Source organism: Passer domesticus, chromosome W (genome assembly GCF_036417665.1).
Source record: "Passer domesticus isolate bPasDom1 chromosome W, bPasDom1.hap1, whole genome shotgun sequence".
NCBI classification, from domain to species: domain Eukaryota; kingdom Metazoa; phylum Chordata; class Aves; order Passeriformes; family Passeridae; genus Passer; species Passer domesticus.
Genome location: NC_087511.1, coordinates 17,730,704 through 17,752,121, shown reverse-complemented (window position 1 = coordinate 17,752,121; position 21,418 = coordinate 17,730,704). Strand labels below are relative to the sequence as shown.

At 44.7% G+C, this 21,418-nt stretch overlaps 1 long non-coding RNA gene across 1 annotated transcript in view; it reads left to right on the top strand.

The window, feature by feature from the left end:
* LOC135289127 (uncharacterized) overlaps positions 1–20,617 on the top strand; it is a 37,143-nt gene extending 16,526 nt beyond the window's left edge. The window contains exons 2-3 of the long non-coding RNA XR_010351926.1: positions 13,581–13,777; positions 14,932–20,617. This is a non-coding gene — a long non-coding RNA (uncharacterized LOC135289127). The remainder of the gene's footprint in view (positions 1–13,580; positions 13,778–14,931) is intronic.
* Positions 20,618–21,418: the final 801 nt, after the last annotated feature.

Sequence of the window (21,418 nt, the reverse complement as noted above, 5' to 3'; positions counted from 1 at the left end):
ATGGCTGGTGATTAACCATTGTCCCCCTGATGTTTGCCACCTGCCAGGGAGGGACACCGGTATCCTCCCAAGTACCAGGAGAATAGAAGTGACATCAGAGCCAGTATGCAGATGAGAAATGCATTGCGCCCCGAATTTTTACAGTTTTCCCAGGAAAACCCCTAAAATTACGAGCCAACAAGTGACCTAAGTGACGTCTAAGGATGGGAGCGTAGTCCCGTACCTGCTTGCATCCTTTTTGCTTCTCACCCTAACCTGAAAAGATGTTGATTAAAGAGACGCCCCAGGGTGTTAGACAAAAAAGCGAGGAATCTGCTAATCTCCCGTGAGGACGGAATCCCCAGCTCTGCCTGCAGACCAGCGGACAAAGCTGCATCATCCTCCTTCTCCGTGCCATGCCTGGGAGCAGCGGCGGCGAGGGCGCGACTCGTCAATTTCTCCCCACCAGAGCTGATTCTTCTTAATAAAGGCATTTAAAAGGAGAAAGATCTCCTGCCCATTTATTTCATCAAATGTGTGTGATTGCACTTTATAGCAAGAATATGAATGCTACTTTTGTCAGCTCTCAGTCCCCATGCACAACACTATGCACACAACAGATATCAGAGGTGTGACAGACTCAAATATTTTCTTTTACAATTAAAACACTGAACATGCACCCAAGGATCACACAACCACAGGACACCGAACTAATATGGTATTCCACACATGAAACAAGGAATTGGGGTCTTATAAATGGAAGGAATGAAGCAGGGTATTTATGGCCTGGCTATTACCCTCAGGGCAGAAGCCCAGCAGGGAATGCCGGCCGGCCAGGATAGCTCAGCGGGGGGGGGGGGGGGGGGGGGGGGGGGGCTCAGGCAACCTAGGCAAGCTATAGTGATTTGCAGCCAGCTCTTTTGTGATTTCAGCTCTTTCAGCTTGCCTGTGCCGCCACCCTAGGTGCCGCAGCAGACACAGAGAGAGAGGGAGAAGCGCTGTATGGGTTCCACAGGGTTCTTTTATTCGGGTCTCCGCAAAGGGTCCAGTGACAGCTCTTCTCTCGAACCGGGCAGAATTAGGGGTTTTTATACCCTACAGGGGTTTTGAAAACTGTCCAATAGTAAGGGTCAGGGGAAAGTGACCTATGGATATACAGGGAGATAACAGGGTCCGAAAGACGGAAGAGAGGGGCTTCTAAAGCCTTACTCATGCTGACTTTGGCATTTCCTAGCTCAGGCTTCTGATCGCCAAGGAGGCCATGCAGACCTTGTGCCTGCTACAACTCCACTTTCTGTATTTAGAAAAAAGGCGTTCCCTATGGTTCTTTTGAAACAATGGACAAGGCATGAGAACATGACAAGCACGATGACAATTACAAGAAAAATCCACAAGATTCCCTTAACCAAAGATGCAACCCATCCCGTTAATCCCCATTGACCGAAGAGGTCGTTGACCCAGTCTGGGGTCTTTTCTACTTTTAAGTCCTTCACAAGTCCCTTCAGTTTCTGGATGTTGGCATGGATGGATTCCGAGTGTGAAGAGAGATTGAAGCAGCACATCCCTTCAAAGTCCTCGCAGCCATGTCCGTGGGCAAGCAGCAGGAAGTCAATTGCTGCTCGATTTTGGAGTGAGGCATGTCTTGTGGTTTCTTCTTCCTTTAAGAGATCGCTCAGGGCAGCAGAAGTAGCGTTAGCTTGCTTACTGAGCCAGCACCCAAGGTGATTTATTTAACCCAGGACCTTAGCTGCAGCTACCCATGGTAGGAATATAGAGACCGCTATCTTTTTAGGTTTGTTCCAATCGTATAATTTGGGATCGCAATTTTCATCAAATGCTGTGTAGGACCTTTTGTGGTGTTTTAACTCGCTCTCTTTTTTCCAATTGTGCAACAAGGTGATATTTGGAGTAAGGGTGGAAAGTTTTCCTAGGGTACAGGGACCTCCCTGGAGTCGTGAGGGGATCCCAGCCCATACTCTGTCACCACAGATGAGAAACGTTCCCTTGGGTAGAACTTTGGGGTGGAGAGAGGACACAGAGATCACACGAGCAGTGTAATTACACCAATCGTGAGGGTTGTAGGCTTTGTTAATTGGCGATATGTCTTTTCGGTATGTGTTTTTGTTCTGGTCAATTTCAGGCCAATTATTCTTTGGACGTCTAAAGTAAAATTTGACACAGAATGTGGCCTTAGAGGACCCCAACAGATCCAATTCTTGAGGTTCCTCAAGAGCATTGGGCAATATTTTTGTCCACTCGTCCCAAGTTTCTACCTGGTGGGGTCGCTTACCTGTGGTGCGGAGAAGCTCTGAATTATAGGCGGGCCAATCATCGGCTACGAAAGGAATTCCTACTAGACATGTGGAAAGTGGGTAATCAACGCTCCCCATGGATAAGCACATGTTATCCTGTTTTAATGTCCTTGCTAAGGTTACCCAGACATTATGGCTCGGCTGTGGGCCGATCCAACCAATGGCACACGGCACGGTGAGGAACATCCAGGCAGCAGTGAGGACAGCGCCAACGGAGATATTTTTCATTTTTGGACAGGAATGGGGCTTCTGATAGGGAATATAAGCAAAATTTGTTATTTTTATGGTAGGAGGGGAGGGTTAGGGTTCCTTTCCTGTTCCTTTCCTCTGTTCCTTCCACCACCCCCCCCCCCCATTTATTTTAAGTTTTTTACTGGTTTTTTTTTGTTTTTTCTATGGTGCTAAGGGTGGGAGAGTGGGTAAAAAGTTAGAGGCTTTTGGTAAGGGTTGATAAAGGGGATAATAGGGTTTTTAGGGTAAAAAGGGTAATAACATCTAATTCAGAGAACAGTTTTGTTTTCAGGCTGTGTCTGGCCTAGGGCTTGATGCCTCAGAATGTTGTTCAGCTTCCTGTTTTGTCTGCTGCTGTGTGATGGGATGGTCGTCTCCTCCACCTGTGGACGTTTGGCGACGTCTTCGTCTCCAGGCCGAGCTGGTCTGGTTTTGAAAAGGTCTTGTGTTTGACTCAGGAGGATTCTTGTCACTACTTGTGGAAGTGGTATATGCAGTGCCTAAGTATGGTTTTATGTTTTTCCCTGGGTACCATCTTGGACCAGATGGTAGCAGAACACACGCATATCCTCTTCCCCACGTAATGAGTTCGAAAGGTCCAGAGACTTTATGTGTTTCTGGATCCTTCACCAGCACAGGTGGTTTCTCCGTGAGCTTTGCTTGGGTGGTATTTGCAAAGTGGCGAAGTATTGGTGGATCAGGCTCTGAGGTTGTACAGTTCAGGAAGTTGATGACATAGAGAGCCTTGCAAAGTCTTTCAACTGGAGAAATTATTTTCGTTCCTCTCTGTTGCTGATTGAGGACTCTTTTGAGAGTTTGATGTGTTCTTTTTACGATGGATTGTCCTGTGGGGTTTGCAGGTATACCTGTCTTGTGTTGTATTCCCCACTCACTGAAGAACTCTTTCAACTTACGAGAGGTATAGGCAGGTCCATTGTCTGTTTTGATCTCCTTGGGTACTCCCAGGGTTGCAAAGGCAAGGAGAAAATGTTTTATGGTGTGCTGCGCAGTTTCTCCTGTATGTGTTGATGCAAATACTGCTCCTGAGAACGTATCGACCGATACATGCACGTACTTTGACCTTCCAAAAGGTGCAAAGTGGGTTACATCTGTCTGCCACAGCTGGCAGCTGTTTAAACCTCGGGGATTGACTCCCGTCCCCACAGATGGTATCTGGTAGTTTTGACAGTTTGGGCATGTGGCAACAATAGCTTTTGCCTGATCTTTTGAAAGCTTGAACATTCTGATAAGGGCAGGCACATTTTGATGAAAAAATGCGCGTGACAACCTTGCCTGGGCAAAGATGTTAGGGACATTAGCAGTCTCTATTGCCATGGCTAAGGTGTCTGCTTTCCTGTTCCCTTCTGTAATGAGACCTGGGAGGTCAGTGTGTGACCTCACATGCATTATATAGTAAGGTTGTTTTCTGTGGGAAATTAAGCGTGTTAATGTGGAAATCAATTGGTATAACTTTGGATTGGAAACCTCTTTGAGAAGAGCATGTTCTGCTCTCATAGCTATGCCAGCAACATAAGCTGAATCTGTGACCAGATTAAAAGGTTTGTCTTTGAATTTCTCAAAGGCTCTGACAACAGCTGCTAACTCCGCAATCTGTGGAGATCCCTCCACTATTTTTATGTCAGATTCCCAATTTTGGGTCTTAGGGTCTCTCCATGTCATTACCAACTTGTGGGATGACCCTGAGCCATCTGTAAAGATGGTTAGAGCTTTCAGAGGTGTCCTACTTTGGACTAATTCTGGGGTCAGATGAAATGTTACATCACGATTAAAAAGCTTATGTTTTGGGATATGTACTAAAATTTGGCCTGTATAGCTATCTAAGGCGTACTGGAGACTCTCATTGGTCTGGAGCAAATGCTCCAGGTCCCCAGTGGTCATTGGCAAATATATGCATGTGAACTCACACCCTGCCAGGGAGCGGAGGCGAGTTCTAGCCTTTTTTATTGAATGTGCCATAATTTCTTGGAAGGTGGTAATTGTCTTTGTGGGTTGGTTATTTGTAAAGATCCATTCCAGTATTAGTAGAGGGTCTCGAAGTTGAGTGTCCCACTGGAAAATCAGTCCATAGAACCTAGGTGCTTTTCCCAGAATGACGAACTGGAAAGGCAGGCTGGCCTCGAAGCGATGAGCTTTGCGTGAAGACAGGGCTTCTTGGACCTTGGTGATGGCATCTCGGGCCTCTGGTGTTAGAGTGCATGGAGAGTCCAGATTCTCCTTGCCCCGAAGAAGGTTGAACAGTGGAGCGAGGTCCTCTGTTGTAATTCCTAGCAGTGGACGTACCCAGTTGATGGATCCGCACAGACTGTGTAAGTCTCTCAGGGTTTTTGGGTCGTCTCGGATGGTGAGCTGCTGGGGTACGATGGTCCTTTCCCGGATCTGGAGTCCAAAGTAAGTCCATGGATTGGTGTACTGTATTTTGTCCTCACGGATCTCGAATCCTGCCTTTTCTATGGTTTCAATAGTCCTTTTAACTGCTTTGTCAAAGTACGTTTTTTCTGGTGCACAGACCAGGATATTGTCCATATAGTGATGGGTGATCGCATCTGGGAATAGGTTCCGAACAGGAGACAGGATGTGAGCAACATACCACTGGCATATACTGGGACTGCACTTTAGTCCTTGAGGAAGGAAACACCAGTGATATCTCTTGAGTGGAGCCTCTCTATTAAGAGAGGGGACGGAGAAGGCAAACCGTGGAGCGTCCTGGGGATGCAGCGGGATGCTGAAGAAACAGTCTTTAATATCAATGATAGCAAGTGTCCAGTCTCTAGGCAGCATCGATGGTGAGGGCAGGCCAGGCTGGAGGGGACCCATGTCCTCGATGACCTCGTTGATTTTGCGAAGATCGTGGAGGAGCCTCCACCTGTCCGTTCCAGGCTTCTGCAGTACGAAGACTGGAGAATTCCAAGGGCTGGTGGTCTCTACGATGTGGCCTTTGGCGAGCTGTTCATCCACAAGGGCATGTAGTGCGCGCAGTTTGACTTTAGAGAGGGGCCACTGCTCGATCCAGATCGGGTCATGGCATTTCCAGGTGAGACGAGGAGTGTCTGGCAGTGCGCGCTCCTCAGTGGCCCCAATTAGAAATCCGGACTAGGAATATGTAGGGAGGCTCCCCACTGACATAAAATGTCCCGTCCATACAAGGTGATGGGGGCCCTTACCACGAATGGGCGGATGGTTGCCAACTTGCCTTCAGGCCCTTCGACGAGGATGTTGTTCTTGCTCCGCATGGAAACTGTAGCTCCACCGATCCCTGTAATCATGCCTGCCACAGGTTGTAGATCCCAGTGTGGTGGCCATTCAGAGCGGGCGATGATGGTCACGTCTGCACCGGTGTCCAGTATCCCTGGTAGGTGGAACTTCTCTCCTCTGCAGGTAAGACCGCACTCAATGACAGGCTTACTCGGTCCCACAACTTGTATCCACATTGCTGTGGGGTTGAGAGGAAGCTGTTCCCTGTGATTCTTAGGGAGTAGAAAGGCCTGTGCGAATGGAGTACCCTTTGGAAGAAAGTAAGTCTGTGCAGTACACCTGGACAAAGATTTCTTGTCCCGGGTGCACTGTTTGTACTTCTGGAACAACAAATATTTCCTTTGGGCTATGGAGAGTATCACCTATAATTAGGATGTTAGAAGGACCACCTTTTGGCCCACGTTTGCCTGTGGGAACACGATAAACATTGTCATTTTTAAAGTCAATGGACAGTGCAGTTACCAGCTGACGGCGGGTTCCCCTCGGTATCGCTCCGTGTGTTGGATCCTCCTCATGTGGTCTGGAATCTCCTGGGATGGTGCGTGACTGGGTCTGGATGGCCTTTTATTTGGCGTCTTTGCGTGGGGCCCCACCACGCTCCGATGGAAGTTTCCCGGACGCGGCTGATAGTACTGCTGATTTTGGGGCCTTTGGTAGAAATTGCGAGGGTACCTGGGAGGTGACCTCTCTGGACAGTCCTTTATAAAATGTCCAAAATCTCCGCAGTGGTAGCAGCGGACCTGGTCTTTAGAAGCTATTACTGCATATGCACTAGAAACTCCTTCTGCAACACCCTTAGTAACTGCTTGGGCCACTGTATCTTCAGTGGACAAGTGGCGTGTGCAGCTCTCCAGCATTTGCTCTATGGTAGACTCTGTGTCTAAGGGTAAGACTCTCAGAATTGCTTTACATTTTTCATTTGAATTACTCATGGCAAGTTTACACAACAGTTCTTTTCTTGCCTCTGTGCTCTCTATCTGTTTTTCCAGAGCATCCTTAATTCTATCCACAAATTTGATAAAGCTTTCATCTATTCCTTGTTTGATAGTAGAAAAGTATTGGGTAGGGGTAAAGTCGTCAGGGGTAAGGAGTAAGGAGGTTTTTGCTGCTATAGCCACATCTTGTAGTGATGCCTTAGGTAAAGTATCAGTTTGGTCAGGGGGTTTCTGCAAATCCCCTTCACCAGCCAGCTGTTCGAGTGTAAAGTTTGACTTATCAGCATCTGCAGCGTAGTTATCTGATAATGTTTTTAATTGCTTTTTCCAATGCCTTTCCCAAAGCATGTACTCAGCGGGAGAAAGGAGGCACTGGGCGATATTTTTAATATCGTGGGGTACCAGAACATGTGCTGAGAACGTAGCCTCTAGGAAATTTCTAAAAATATGTGAACTTCTACCATGTTCTTTGGCTGTATTTCTTAATTGCGCTAGTTCTTTATTTGTAATAGGTTCCCATGTCTTTCTAGTAGTAGCACCTCCTCTTTTTCCCTTCTTATAATCTACTGGAAAGGCAGTAATTCTCTGAGCTAATTGCCAGTCCCCTGCCTGCGTGGCTTCTATTTTTATTTTTGCCCATGGATCAATATACTCTATTTCCAAATCAGAATCGCTGTCACTGCTGTCATCAGATGACGAGAAGTGAGAGCTATCAGGCCTTGCCTTATGTTTCTTATGCCAGGCTGGAGCAACATTTGGCAGAGGGGCATGTGGCTGGACAGGGTATAAGGCAGCACTTGGCAGAACGTGGCTACAGGGAGGCAGCAGGGCTGGACTGGCCGTACAATGCGTGATACAGCATGCACAGGACTGGGGGGCGTTGGGAGGGGGGGCAGAACTGAAGGAAGTCTGGGGGGTCCCGACCGGGGGTCCCTGAGGGTGGGTGTGTTGTTGCAGAGCCTGGGTATGGGGGCAGGGGGGGTGCAGGAGGGAGGAGGCGGCGGGACTGGAGGAGGGTGCTGCGGATACAGGGTGGCTTGGGTCTGGGTCAGATACGCGGGCGGGGACGATTCCGGTGGCAGGCAGAGGCGCGATGGTGGGGGGGCGCGCGGATACGCAGGCGGGCTGATCCCCTGCCGCAGCAGGGATGATGCCGGGGGCAGGGAAACGCACGATGGTGGCGGCGGGGGCGAGGGCGGGAGGGGCGGGAGAGGGAGTGGGGGGGGCCGCGGCAGGTACAGGAGAGACGGCAAAGGGAGTGGGAGGGGCCCCGGCAGGGTCGGGGGGAGCAGCGGGAGGGGTGGGGTTTGGGTCAGTCTCAGCGGGAACTGCCGCAGATGCTTTCAGAGATATCACAGAGCAAGGAGGCGCGCAGGGTGTAGCTCTCGAGGGGAAGGCGGGGGGTAGGAGGGGTTGGGCAGGGGCCGTGGGCACAGCGGGGTCGAGGGGGTGCGGCGCAGACGGCAGGACGCTAGGACCCAGAGGAGTACTGGATTCCAGGGTGGAGGGGGTGTTATCTCCTCGATTAGCATTTGAAAGAGGGGTTTCTGTTGAGTCAGGTAAGAGCTTCCCGTTTTGTTCAACAGAAGTTTGCCCTGAAGTTACTATCTTTTTGTTAGTTTTTTCTACAGCTTTGGTTATAGCGTGAAATATAGGTAAAAACCGGGTTACAGAAAAGTCTTGGTTAGTTTGAAACTTATATACCGTGGTCCCAATTGTATCCCAAAAGGCGTCTAAGGTAATAGTCTGTGTATTAGTGTCTGGGAAGTGGCAGAGAATCCACTTTATAAATTTTTTTCAGGTTAGTTTTTGAAAGGTTACCTTTAGAAAAAGAAAAGTTGTTAGAAGATAGGATTTCTAGGATTAGTGAATATAAATCTCTCTCGTTCTGGGATCGCTTAAATGTACTAAGCTTTGATCCCATGTTCCCATTCCCCACCAGCAGAAAAAAGAGAAAAAAAAACAAAAAAAAAAAAACAAAAAAAAAGGACCCAAGGAAAAAGTATTTTGCGCGCAAGAAAGGCTGTTTTAAACTTACACTTCTTCAGCCAGTTGTGGGTCAAAGTTCTGCTGGGGGTCGTCTGCTTGTCAGCCTCCGCGAACAATCGCGTGCTCAGGTGTCGGTGTGCAGTTCGGCTGACCTCCTTTCTACAAGAGTCCTTCTAAAACGAAGAGCTTCTTCTTCCGGGATTTCTGGAGCGGAGGCAGTGACAATTTCAAGAAGAAATGCTGCTCCTCTGAGATGCCAGGTCCGGCATTCAGTTCCGCGGCCAGAATATCGCGGCAGTTCAGATGTCGGTCTAGGGGCCCCTCGCTGTTCGGGCGTCAGCTATAGCCTGGCTATTACCCTCAGGGCAGAAGCCCAGCAGGGAATGCCGGCCGGCCAGGATAGCTCAGCGTGGGGGGGGGGGGGGGGGGCTCAGGCAACCTAGGCAAGCTATAGTGATTTGCAGCCAGCTCTTTTGTGATTTCAGCTCTTTCAGCTTGTCTGTGCCGCCGCCCTAGGTGCCGCAGCAGACACAGAGAGAGAGGGAGAAGCGCTGTATGGGTCCCGCAGGGTTATTTTATTCCGGTCTCCGCAAAGGGTCCAGTGACAGCTCTTCTGCCGAACCGGGCAGAATTAGGGGTTTTTATACCCTACAGGGGTTTTGAAAACTGTCCAATAGTAAGGGTCAGGGGAAAGTGACCTATGGATTTACAGGGAGATAACAGGGTCCGAAAGACGGAAGAGAGGGGCTTCTAAAGCCTTAGTCATGCTGACTTGGCATTTCCTAGCTCAGGCTTCTGATCGCCAAGGAGGCCATGCAGGCCTTGTGCCTGCTACAGGTATTGGAGAAGGATGAGACATGGATTAAAACTCTTAGCAAAGCAAACTGTAAAAATGTTTGGCCAACACACAAACAGTAACAGCTGTAAAGGCACCAACACAGACAGCAAAAAGTTTTGGCAGATATACAGCAGCCAGTAACAGCTGTTAGCACACACATGGAAAAGAAAGTAATTTTGTACAAAATACACAAAACAACATATACAATAATCAAACTCAAAATTCCAAGACCAAAACCAATAGTAAAAGTCATCAGACATCTTTTGGGGACTCTAACCCCTTTTGTATCAACTTTAGGAATTCTCCTGTGATACTGCGCCCTGCGAGGGACATCTCCCCTGTCTTACAGGAGTTTCCTAACTAAAAAAAACAAGAATATTTAAAATTACAATTACCTTAAATTTTTTGCAGTTGGGTCAGTTCTTGTCTGCCCCCGCAGAGAGCTGGTGAAACATGAAGTCCCTGAAGGAAAATCCTGGGGGGCGCCAAGGGAGTCCCCAACTCCAATGGATCTTGCAGCCAGGCAGAGAGGTCCTGCCATGCTAGGTCACCAAAACTGATGCCCAAAAGATAGGCTGGAAATAAACCCCCATAGACTGGTGTCTGTAGAGCAGGTATTTGTTTAATGCAGCACTGGTGGTGAGGGGGATTTCTCTTCCTAACTCACCCAACTTTGTCAACTGCTGTGATATATTTATACAGTAAGTATTGCTTAGTATTACTATGTCATTATAACATCATCATATACGTTCCAGAACTAATTTACATAGCATGATCTCATGATTATTAGACAGTTATTTTGCACTGCACTTGTGCCTCCCCAATTTGGGGGGGCGTCGGGGGTCTTTGATGAAGGCTTCCAAAGTCTTCTTCGCATCTGAACTTTTCAACTTTGTCTTCAGAGCATGTACAGTTACAGTGTTCTTTGGTCTGTCTGATCTTAAACGGCCTAAATTCATTATTTTGTGGCTAATTGGATTTACATTTGCCAATTTCTCATTAGTACTATACTTATCTATCTCTGAAGCTATCTATCTGGTGAGGGTTTTTTTCTTCTTTTTTTCTTCTTTTTTTCTTCTTTTTTCCTTCTTTTTTTCTTCTTCAGCATTAAGCAACTAGTTAACCATATACCAGCCATTACATTGTATAGAAACTTATTTATATCAATTTATATAGGTATAAAAAGCTAGGATTCAGGTTATATTGTGACCTAGGTTACACTATTAAGATATATTCTATTCCCATCCTCAAGAGCTGCTGAAACCAGGAGGGGCGTTGTTTCTTCCTTATCTCCTGTTAATGGGCCCATCAATGCCTTTCCACATGACTCGGATAACTCCCTCCAGGAGCCATTTCTTTTTAATGGACCTACCACATGACTCACAGAATGATAACAGCCCATTGTGAGATGCTCTGCCCAGGGGGTAAGAAGCGGGGAAGGATTCCCAGAGGAAGACCAGGCCCATGTACACCACCATTGGATCTTCAGAGGAAGACTACACCCTTCTACAGGATCACTGCTTCAACAGAACCATACCTGTCACTTCAGGAGGACTGCAGCCACCATTTCAATTGGACTGCTACCAACACCCTGACCAACAGGGTGTCAGGTCATATTCTGACTCTGCCAGTGTTGTTTTGTATTACTGCATTGTTTATTTTATTTTTATTTTCTTCCCTAATAAAGAACTGTTATTCCTGCTCCCGTATCTTTGCCTGAGAGCCCCCCTTAATTTAAAAATTATAACAATTTGGAGGGAGGAGGTATACATTTTCCATTTCAAGACAGGCTCCTGTCTTCCTTAACAGACACCTGTCTTTTCAAACCAAGACACTGGGGTAACTGATTTCCTATTGGATGTACTGGTTAGATATACTAATTAATTAACTTTATAAAAATTGTAGAAATACTTTATCATGTGCACAGTGCCATATTTGTGCACCTGAAAGCTTTCATTAAAGAGTTGCTTTTATCTTACCATTTTAACACTGTTGCAAGGTTTCTTCCATTTGTTTATAGGCAACACTATGATAAGTGGTTTTATATTGAATTTGGTGTTGTATTTAATCCTTTGCAAAAATTCCTTAATTTTCTATATTTTGCCAGTAAACTTTTGTGTATTTTTGACCTCTTGAGAATATCTAGTTGGTATTTCTCCTTGCGCCAAACTAGAGTAAATGATCCTAGGTTCACTCCCTTACATTTAAGTGTTCTGGGGTGTTACACGTGATCCTCGGTGTTTGCAAGAGTTTCTTAGCTGCAACTAAATTGCATAGATATGCCACTTCCATAGAAAAAATAACAAAGCACATGTGGATTATGGAATATGTCCTGCTGTTTTAAAGACACAATGATTGATACTCACAGCTGTCTGGTTTTTTTTGTTTGCTTTATTTTGTTTTGCTTTTGTTCCTTTAGTATATTTAATACCAAATTGGTATCCCATAACTGGATATAGTCAAATGTTACACCTAAAGTGGTATTTTTCTTCCAAATCTGGTATTTTTTTAGAGCAAACAAGCAATTTTAAATAATGCACTTAAAATCTAAAATTAGAACATACTTCCTGATGGTGCATGCCATTTTTTACTCACTAATATTCAGGTTTTGTTTAAGTCCTATATTCTTCAAGTTTTAAATGAATTTTCAATGATGCAGAAAACCTTAGACTGGCCCTTTGCCCAAGGCACGATGTCACTTCTAGCATAAAAGAAATACATATCCATGTGCATTACTTCGGACCAATTTAGAACTTTAATCACAGTGAAGTGGTTCAGAAGGTTCTTACATAGTCTGTCTTCAGTGAGTGAATTATTGATCTGAAGACTGCACAATGAGTCATAAAGTGGGTAGATTTTCATAAGGAGAGGCAATAAAACATATCTTAGTGATTAAACTTTGCCATCTTACACCAAAGATCACAGCATCACAGAATGGCTGAGGCTGAAAGGGACCTCTATAGGTCGTCTTGTCAAGCCCTCCTGCTCAAGCAGGGCCACTTCCAGCAGGTTGCCCAGGACCATGTTCAGACAGCTTTTGAATATCTTCAAGGATGGAGACTCCACAATCTCTCTGGGCTGTAGGAGTGTAGGAGTGCCCCCTAATGACAGAGTGGCAAAGCTAGCCTTTGTCCCCCAAAAAAGGAAAGAAGCCCAGAAGTTTCTCTCAAGGATTAGGTGAAAAGCCACCTCATAGGACCCCAGAGGCTTCACTAAAAACTCGGGGTCATCTAATTGGATAGAAGCCAAAAAGTCCCGCCTGGCCCATCGGGTAGAAAAGAGGAGAACAAAAGAACTAAGAGGCTTTTGTGAAGGTGTTTATACCAGGGGCAGACCTCTGTACCTGGCTCGAGTTTTTCTGTTTGTTATTTTGCCTTTTATTAAACCTTTTTGTTTCTAACGCTGCAGCAGAAGCCATCCTGCTCATTATTTGCCTCCAAAGGTAATAGCTAAGCTATCCTTGGGTGTGTTAGGTTCCCTTTTGAGGGTTCATAAGACCTGGCCCAAGAAAAAGAACCTAGCACGTGGCGCCCAGACAGTATTTCTCATATTGAGGAAGCTGGTCGAGGGATTTTTTTGATTACCTCAATCAAAAATAGGACATTTTTTTCCTTAATATTTGCATTTTTGGGGGACCAGGCCTGCACCTGAGTTTTTTGTCGCTTTAAAAAAGAAAACTCAGAAGAAGGGATTTGAGATTGAGAGAAAGTCTCAAATCAAAGCCTCATACCGGTGAAAAGAAGCTGTAATCTGACACAGGACTGGAGCTGTCTACAGCCCAGCCAGTGATGCTAACCAATGCCATTGGTCACACAGTGTCCACAGGACAGCTGGGACCTGAACCACAACCACATCGGTTCTTAATAGTGAGAGTGAACAGATCCCATGCAGAAAGTTTTTATGTCATTCCAACTGTGTTATCTGTCACTTTTTCACAGGAAATTACAGTGTTAGCTTTGTGTGCAGACCCACCATGCTTTCTACCCAAAGGACTAACCATAGCACAAGCTTTTCTCCTACCAGAGTCACAGAACAACACAGCTGTCATCGCTTAGACCAAGCACATCAGCTGCGGGCGGCCTCAACTCACCTGTGTCCTGAAGCACCTCGGGCAAGCCATCACCCTCACTGACCTGATAAATACCGGAGCAGACGTCACTCTGATATCAAAATCAAAATGGCCACAAGACTGGACCATCGTGCCTACGCTGGATCAACTGGCAAGTATTAGTGGTCACTGTGAGAGCTTTCAAAGCTGGCACTCTGTCACATTTGAGGAACCTGAAGGTCGTGTTGCCACCTCAAGACCATTCATTGTAGAAGCTGATATAGTTCTTTGGAGTCGAGATATTCTCTCGCAATGGGGTCTGAGGTTAGAAACTGGATTTTAACAAAAGCTGTTGATGGACATAACACTTTAAAACTGACATGGACATCTAATACACCCATCTGGGTCAGCCAGTGGCCCTTACCCGAAGAGAAACTTGCTGCTTTAGAGCAGTTGGTACAGGAAGAGTTAAACAAAGGTCACTTAACTCCAACTACCAGCCCCTGGAACACTCCAGTTTTTGTAATCAAAAAGCCAAACAGTGGGAAGTGGAGGTTGTTGCAGGATCTCAGAAAAGTTAACAAAATTATTCAAGAAATGGGTTCTTTACAACCAGGTTTACCCTCTCCTGTTATGATTTCAAAAGATTGGAAGTAAACTGTTATTGATTTAAAAGACTGTTTTTTCAATATTCCTTTGCATCCAGATGATGCACCAAGATTTGCATTTTCCATCCCATCCATAAATCAGCAAGCCCCCTTGAAAAGATATCATTGGCTTTCTCTACCACAAGGCATGAGAAATTCCACTAGTATATGCCAGTGGTATGTTGCGAAAATACTTTCCTCAGTTCGTGCACAATATCCAAATTCTCTCATATTAAATTACATAGATGATATTTTAGTAGCAGCAAAGGACCAAGCATCAATGCAAGAGACAACAAATCAGGTCATCTCAGCAGTGGAGAAAGCAAGACTCACAGTAGCAAAAAAAAAAAAAAAATACAGACACTTCCTCCCTAAAAATATTTAGGATACAAGATCACAGAACAAACGGTAACCCTGCAGCCACTCCAGCTAAGGACAAATCCAAAGACATTGAATGAAGTGCAGCAGCTAGTAGGGACTCTGAACTAGCTTCGTCCACTACTAGGCCTTTCAAATCAGGACTTAGCTCCTCTAGCAGATTTGTTGAGAGGACACACAGCTTTAAACTCACCGCGAGAATTCAACAAAGAAGCACAAAATGCTTTAGATAAAGTGATGAGAGCCATCCAGTCACGTCAGGCTCATCGGTATAATCCTAACCTGTCTTTTTTGTTTGCAGTTTTAGGAGAGAGTCCACAGCTTCGTGGTTTAATATTCCAGTGAGATCTAAAGAAGAAAGACCATCTGATAATCTTAGAGTGAGTTTTCCTATCTCGTCAATTGGGTAAAACTATAACAACTTGCCCTAAAATTATTTCACAATTGATTATCAAGGCTAGATCTCAAATACTTTCCCTTGCAAGAAATGATTTTGCAGAAATCTTCCTACCTGTCACATCCATCTATTTAGAATGGTTAATTCAAAATTCAGAAGTCATGCAATTTACTTTGGAAAATTTTGCAAGAAAAATTTCAGTCAATTGTCCCAAACATGAGCTATTAAGTTCATCTTTAAAATTAATCCATAAGCCTTTAAGAAGTCATGCACCCCTCGAGGCAATCACATTTTTTACAGACGGTTCTGGAAAGTCTAAAAAGATCGGTGATTGCTTGGCAAAATTCAGAGACGAAAAAATGGGAATCAGATATTGAGGAAGTAGATGGTTCTGCACAGATTACAGAGTTAGCAGCAGTTGTACGGGTCTTTTCAAAATTCACATTTCCTTTTAATTTAATAACGGATTCAATTTACGTTGCAAGTGTAGTAGAAAGAGTAGAAGGATCTCTGCTAAAAGAAGTTGCTAATGATCAGTTATACAGTTTGCTTAAAAAGTTAATCCTACTTCTTTCCATTCGACAAGAACCTTACTTTGTAATGCACATTCGCTCACATTCTTCTCTTCCAAGTTTTTTTAGCAGAAGGCAATGCCATGGCTGATTTATTAGCCATGCCAATCCAGCACACACTTCCTAATGTTATTGAACAAGCCAGAATGAGCCATGCTTTTTATCATCAAAATGCACCTGTTTTAGTAAGAATGTTTAACATCTCTCAGAATCAGGCAAAAGCAATTGTTCAGTCATGTCCAGATTGCCAGAAATTAGCTATACCACCAATAGCAACAAGAATTAACCCTCGAGGCTTAAATAGCCTGCAAATATAGCAAATGGATATCACTCAATATCAGTCATTTGCAAGGTTCAAACATATACATATATCAATAGATACCTTCTCATGAGCAATTTTTGCTTCTGCACATCAAGGAGAAAAAAGTAGAGATGTGATTAAGCATTTCTTACAAACATTTGCATCCCTAAGTATTCCTCAAGAAGTCAAAACTAACAACAGACCAGCCTACATTTCTAATAAACTGCAGGAGTTTTTCAAAACTTGAGGTATCAAACATACCACAGGTATTCCACATTCTTCCACAGGCCAATCCATTTTAGAAAGAGCACACAAGTCATTGAAAATGATCCTTAAAAGACAGAAAGGAAAGACAGAAGTGCTTTCTACAATAGAGAAGCTGAATAAAGCTATATATGTTGTTAACTTCTTAAATAATTCTTTTATGGAGCAGGTACCACCAATTTTCAGACATTTCAGCAATATCAGTCAAGCAAAGCTCAAGGAAAGACCACCAGTCTACATCAAGGATCCAGAGACAAGACAGATTTCGAGACCCCATCCTCTTATAACTTAGGGCTGGGGGTTTGCATGCATTTCTACAAATGCAAGTTTTCGATAGATCGCTGCAAAGAATGTCAAGCCACAGGTACAGCCGATCGAGAGCAGCAAACAGAACCAGAAGAAGAATACACAAACAACTGAACGACAGCTATAAGCAAAGACTGTTTTCTAAGTTTGCACTAGTTAAAATTGTTTACAAAAAAGTTTTGCACTAAAAAAGTTCTATAATTATTGTTGTTGTGATAAAAAAGTTGTAACCTACCTCTATGTAAAATCATATATAGCCAAAAATTTGAAGCTTACCTGGAAAAACACTTCACCAAAGTTAAAATAGAAGATTAGAAACAAAATTTAAAAATTATTGGCATTTCAGTTTATACTCCTTTCTCCTCTTTATCTCTAAGTATATAGAAAAGGGTGACCTGTATGAGTGTAGGTGTGCCCCCTAATGACAGAGTGGCAAAGCTAGCCTTTGTCCCCCAAAAAAGGAAAGAAGCCCAGAAGTTTCTCTCAAGGATTAGGTGAAAAGCCACCTCATAGGACCCCAGAGGCTTCAGTAAAAACTTGGGGTCATCTAATTGGATAGAAGCCAAAAAGTCCCGCCTGGCCCATCAGGTAGAAAAGAGGAGAACAAAAGAACTAAGAGGCTTTTGTGAAGGTGTTTATACCAGGGGCAGACCTCTGTACCTGGCTCGAGTTTTTCTGTTTGTTATTTTGCCTTTTATTAAACCTTTTTGTTTCTAACGCTGCAGCAGAAGCCATCCTGCTCATTATTTGCCTCCAAAGGTAATAGCTAAGCTATCCTTGGGTATGTTAGGTTCCCTTTTGAGGGTTCATAAGACCTGGCCCGAGAAAAAGAACCTAGCACTGGGCAACCTCTGCCAGTGTTCAGTTACCCTCAGAGTGTAAAAGTGTTTCCTGATGCATGATCAAATCAAGAATATGCCACCAATATTCTAGCAAGTAATACCCATAATATTTTGTACCAAACCTGCTGTCTTCTCAGTGTGACCTATTGTCACTCTCAGTACTCCCACTCCTCCTTACATTCCTCATTTCCTGTAGTCAGCAGCTCCACCATCCCCATATGGTTCATCCTGTACCTCCCAGAGTCCCCTCCTTGGGTTGCTCCTTTACAGCAATTCAGCAGAGCATGAAGCAGCAGTGCAGGCATGGAGGGACAATCAGCACTTTGATCTGACCCCAGTAGAAAAGATGTGTCATCTGCAGCCACTGGCTGTGACATGATTAGTTAGGAGCCCTGCCTGTCCCTGCAAGAACCAGGATGTGTGGGTTTTGTCCTGGTTCAGGGCAAATTTGGGAGATAACCCCCAAAGGGGCTCCTCTACAAAAGCAGATCCAATTGGCCCCTCCCCCCCAACCGATTCGGGAGAAAATATCTCCTTGGAGAAAAAGTGGAAAGAAACCTGTTTATTAAACAATAGAACCAAAACAATATTAAACAATAAAACCTCTTGCTGCTCCAAAAAAGAGATGACAGAACAGTCCCCTCTCCAGGCTGCAGCTTGGCTCACTCAGTCTCTTATCAGTCCTTCCGGTGCTGGAAATGCTACGGCCCAGGCCCGGCCCGGCGGCCACAGGTGGAGCTGCCGGTACTCTTCTGGGTGTTCAGTCCAGAGCAGGTTTGAACGGGTCCAAGAAAAAGAAAAAACACAGTCCAGGGAACTTCTTTACCTCAGCTAGCTAAAACTAACTAAAAGCAAAAAAACAGCTCTGTCCTGCTGTCTGTCCATCCACAGACAACACAGTCCAGGAGCAGGAATGTGGAGGAGTGAGTGCAGTCTGAAAACAAACTGTGTGCTTCTTCCCTCCCCTCTTCACTCTCTGGAAGAGAGTCTTAAAGGTGTAAAATTTATTATTCAGTATAAACAGAACAAGACGATTGGGGATAAAAGCATCATATAGTCAACCAAGGACAGGTTTATAAAGATGATTCCTCTTGCCTCCCGCATATTTTTAGACAGGAAGGCTATAGCAGCATGTTCCCTGTAGCCATGATATTTTCTGGAAAATCCTTTTGCCAGGATTTTTGTCCTGAGAAGCTGAGGAGCCTCAGGAAAGAAATGCAAAACTATAATTTTCTGCTCCTGTGGAATGCAACAGGTGCATCTGTGATTGGTGCATGTTGGTTGTTTCTAATTAGTGGCCAATCTCAGTCAGCTGGCTCAGACTCTCTGGGAGTCATGAGCTTTTGTTATCATTCCTCTCCTGTCTTTTCTAGCCTTCTGATGGATCTTTTCTCTCTATTCCTTTTAGTATAGTTTTAGTATAACATTTTAATATAATATATATCATAATATAATAAATCAGCCTTCTGAAACATGGAGTCAAGATTCTTGTCTCTTCCCCTCGTCCTGGCACCCACAAACACAACCATAGTTCCCTTCTGTCACAGAACAACTTATCTGTTCTGTCTATCAGCTGGTGCCATAGCTCAGTACATCTTCGCCCTCACGTCAATCTGCTAATTGGTGAGATAACCCAGACCAGAAATCTATTCAGTAGTGAGTTATCTTTGGTGCCGTGGCGGTGGCATTCCCATCTGACAATAAACATCTCACCTTGAGAGCAGATTGAAGGGATATAAGCCTTGAATTTCTGACTGACAGACAATTTACAAACTTGTCCTGGGTTGACTATATGATGCTTTTATCTCCAATTGTCTGTTCTGTTTATGGTGAATAATAAGTTTTGCACCTTTAAGACTTGTTCCAGAGAGTGAAGAGGGGAGGGAAGAAGCGCGCAGTTTGTTTGCAGACACTGCACTCACTCCTCCACATTCCTCCTCCTGGACTGTGTTGTCTGCGGATCGACAGACAGTAGGACAGAGCTCTCCTTTGTTTTAGTTAGTTTTAGATAGCTGAGGCAAAGAAGTTCCCTGGACTGTGGTGTTTTTTTCCCTTTTCTTTGGACCTGCTTAAACCTGCTCTGGACTGAACACCCAGAAGAGCACCGGCAGCTTGCCCCTATGGCCCACCGGGCCAGGCCTGGGCCACAGCATTTCCAGCATCGGAGGGACTGATAACAGACTGAGTGAGCCAAGCTGCAACCCAGGGAGGGGACTTTTCTGAGTTTGTCATCTCTTTTGGAGCAGCAAGAGGTTTTATTGTTTAATATTATTTAGGTTTTATTGTTTAATAAACAGTTTTTTACACTTTTCTCCAAGGAGGTTTTTTTTCCCAAACCGGTTGGGGGAGGGCCCAATTGAATCTGCTTTTCTAGAGGAATCCCTTTGGGGGTTCTCTCCCAAATTTGCCCTGAACCAGGACAAAACTATAAAAGCTACACCAAACTTTCACAAAGTAGAAATCTTCTGCACGTTTCTTGAAGTGTGTAAGAGCGTCTCTCCTCAAAAACAGGGATGCCTGTTTTGAGATACTTTCCTGGGAATTGAGAGAAAGGAAAGTTGTGTGCTCTATCATCAATTTGGTGGTAAATTACACACATTCCTTAAATCTATACTACTTCTTTGCTAGCTGTAGCCATCGTCGCAATATTCAAAGGGATGGGACCATGATCAGACTAAGAACGATTTATTGCTTAGATAAGATACATCTCAAAGGCCATGAGATTTATAAGACAGCAAGCAGTCGGCCATAGTCTAAGATGGTCACAGGTTCTTCGTTACAAGGCAATATATAACTTCATGACCCAATAGGGTGATTTCACAGAGTTTATTTTGCTTTTCTGACCTATCACCTTTACTTCTTTCTACTGCAATGTGGATACTTTTGCCCAATAAGGTCTTATTTCTCTTATAACATCTAAACCCTTAGCTTATTCAATACAATCACATTACTACACTATAAAACCCTTCATCATCTTATCTATACAGTTTCTTACTTACTTAAGGCATATTCTTACTTTTAACTATAGAAACATAAGTTGATGATTTCTCTGTTTAATGTCTGTGTGCCTTGCTTTCACATCAATCTAGGCTTCTTCTAAGGCTGTAAATCAAACCACCTTGTGTCTGTGAAGATTTCTATCTTTCCAATTCCCACCGCTAGCTGTAATATAGGTACCTTTATTGTGCACTGTTTATGTATCTACTAGTAGTTCTTTTGTTTATCCTATGTAGTAAGTAGTCTGTTTAAAGGCTTTTGTCTGTTAATCTTGTGTCTATTCAATAAATAATTAATTTTATCATAGACCTAATCTGTTGTGGTGCATGGTTCATTTGGTTTGTTCTGTTTCCCCCTAAAGTTATAATGGTTCAGTCCTGGGGTTCCCCTCCTCCCCTGGCAACCCCTCCTTTTGAGAGTGTCAATTTGTTGTCTCCTCCCCTGTTCCCCTGGTTACCCTCTGTCAATCCCTCCCTGAGTTCCTGTCCATCATCCATTGTCCCCTTCCCTCTTTCCAGAAAGTTCTCCCCTCTTTGGTGGGTGATTGGATCGGGAACAAGAGTCCCTCCCTGTCACATTCCCTATTGGCTAGCCAGCATGTTTCTCACGAGTTTGTTCCCTCCCAAGTTCTCCCTCATTGGTTGATGTGTTGTATGTTCCGCCCCCTTTATAATCAGCTGTATCCCCACCTCGTGGTCTCTTCTCGGCTGGACTCCCCTGGAGTCAATAAACTCTGGACTTTGCCCCTGAGAAGAGTCCCTCTTTTCTTACTTCGCCTTCCTGCTGCTCACTGCTGCCTCCTGCTGAGGCGCTCCCCGGACGCCCCCAGCGCATCTGGGTAGTGCCCCCCGGCTGTCAGCTGCTGTGCCACAGCTCAGCCGGTGCAGACTCCTCCCCTGCTCGGGGGAGTAGAGAAAAACTCGGACAGCAGCTCGGCACTAATCAACCATTCCTAAGAACATATGAGTGAGAGCAATTGGGGGTGCAGGTTGCCTCAAACAGAGCTACTGCCTGAAATCTGAGCCTAAGGCAGGACTTGTCTAAAGCTCTCACTCCATTCGTAACAGAGGCATCCTCATCCCTAACAGAAGCATCCTCAAACTGTCACT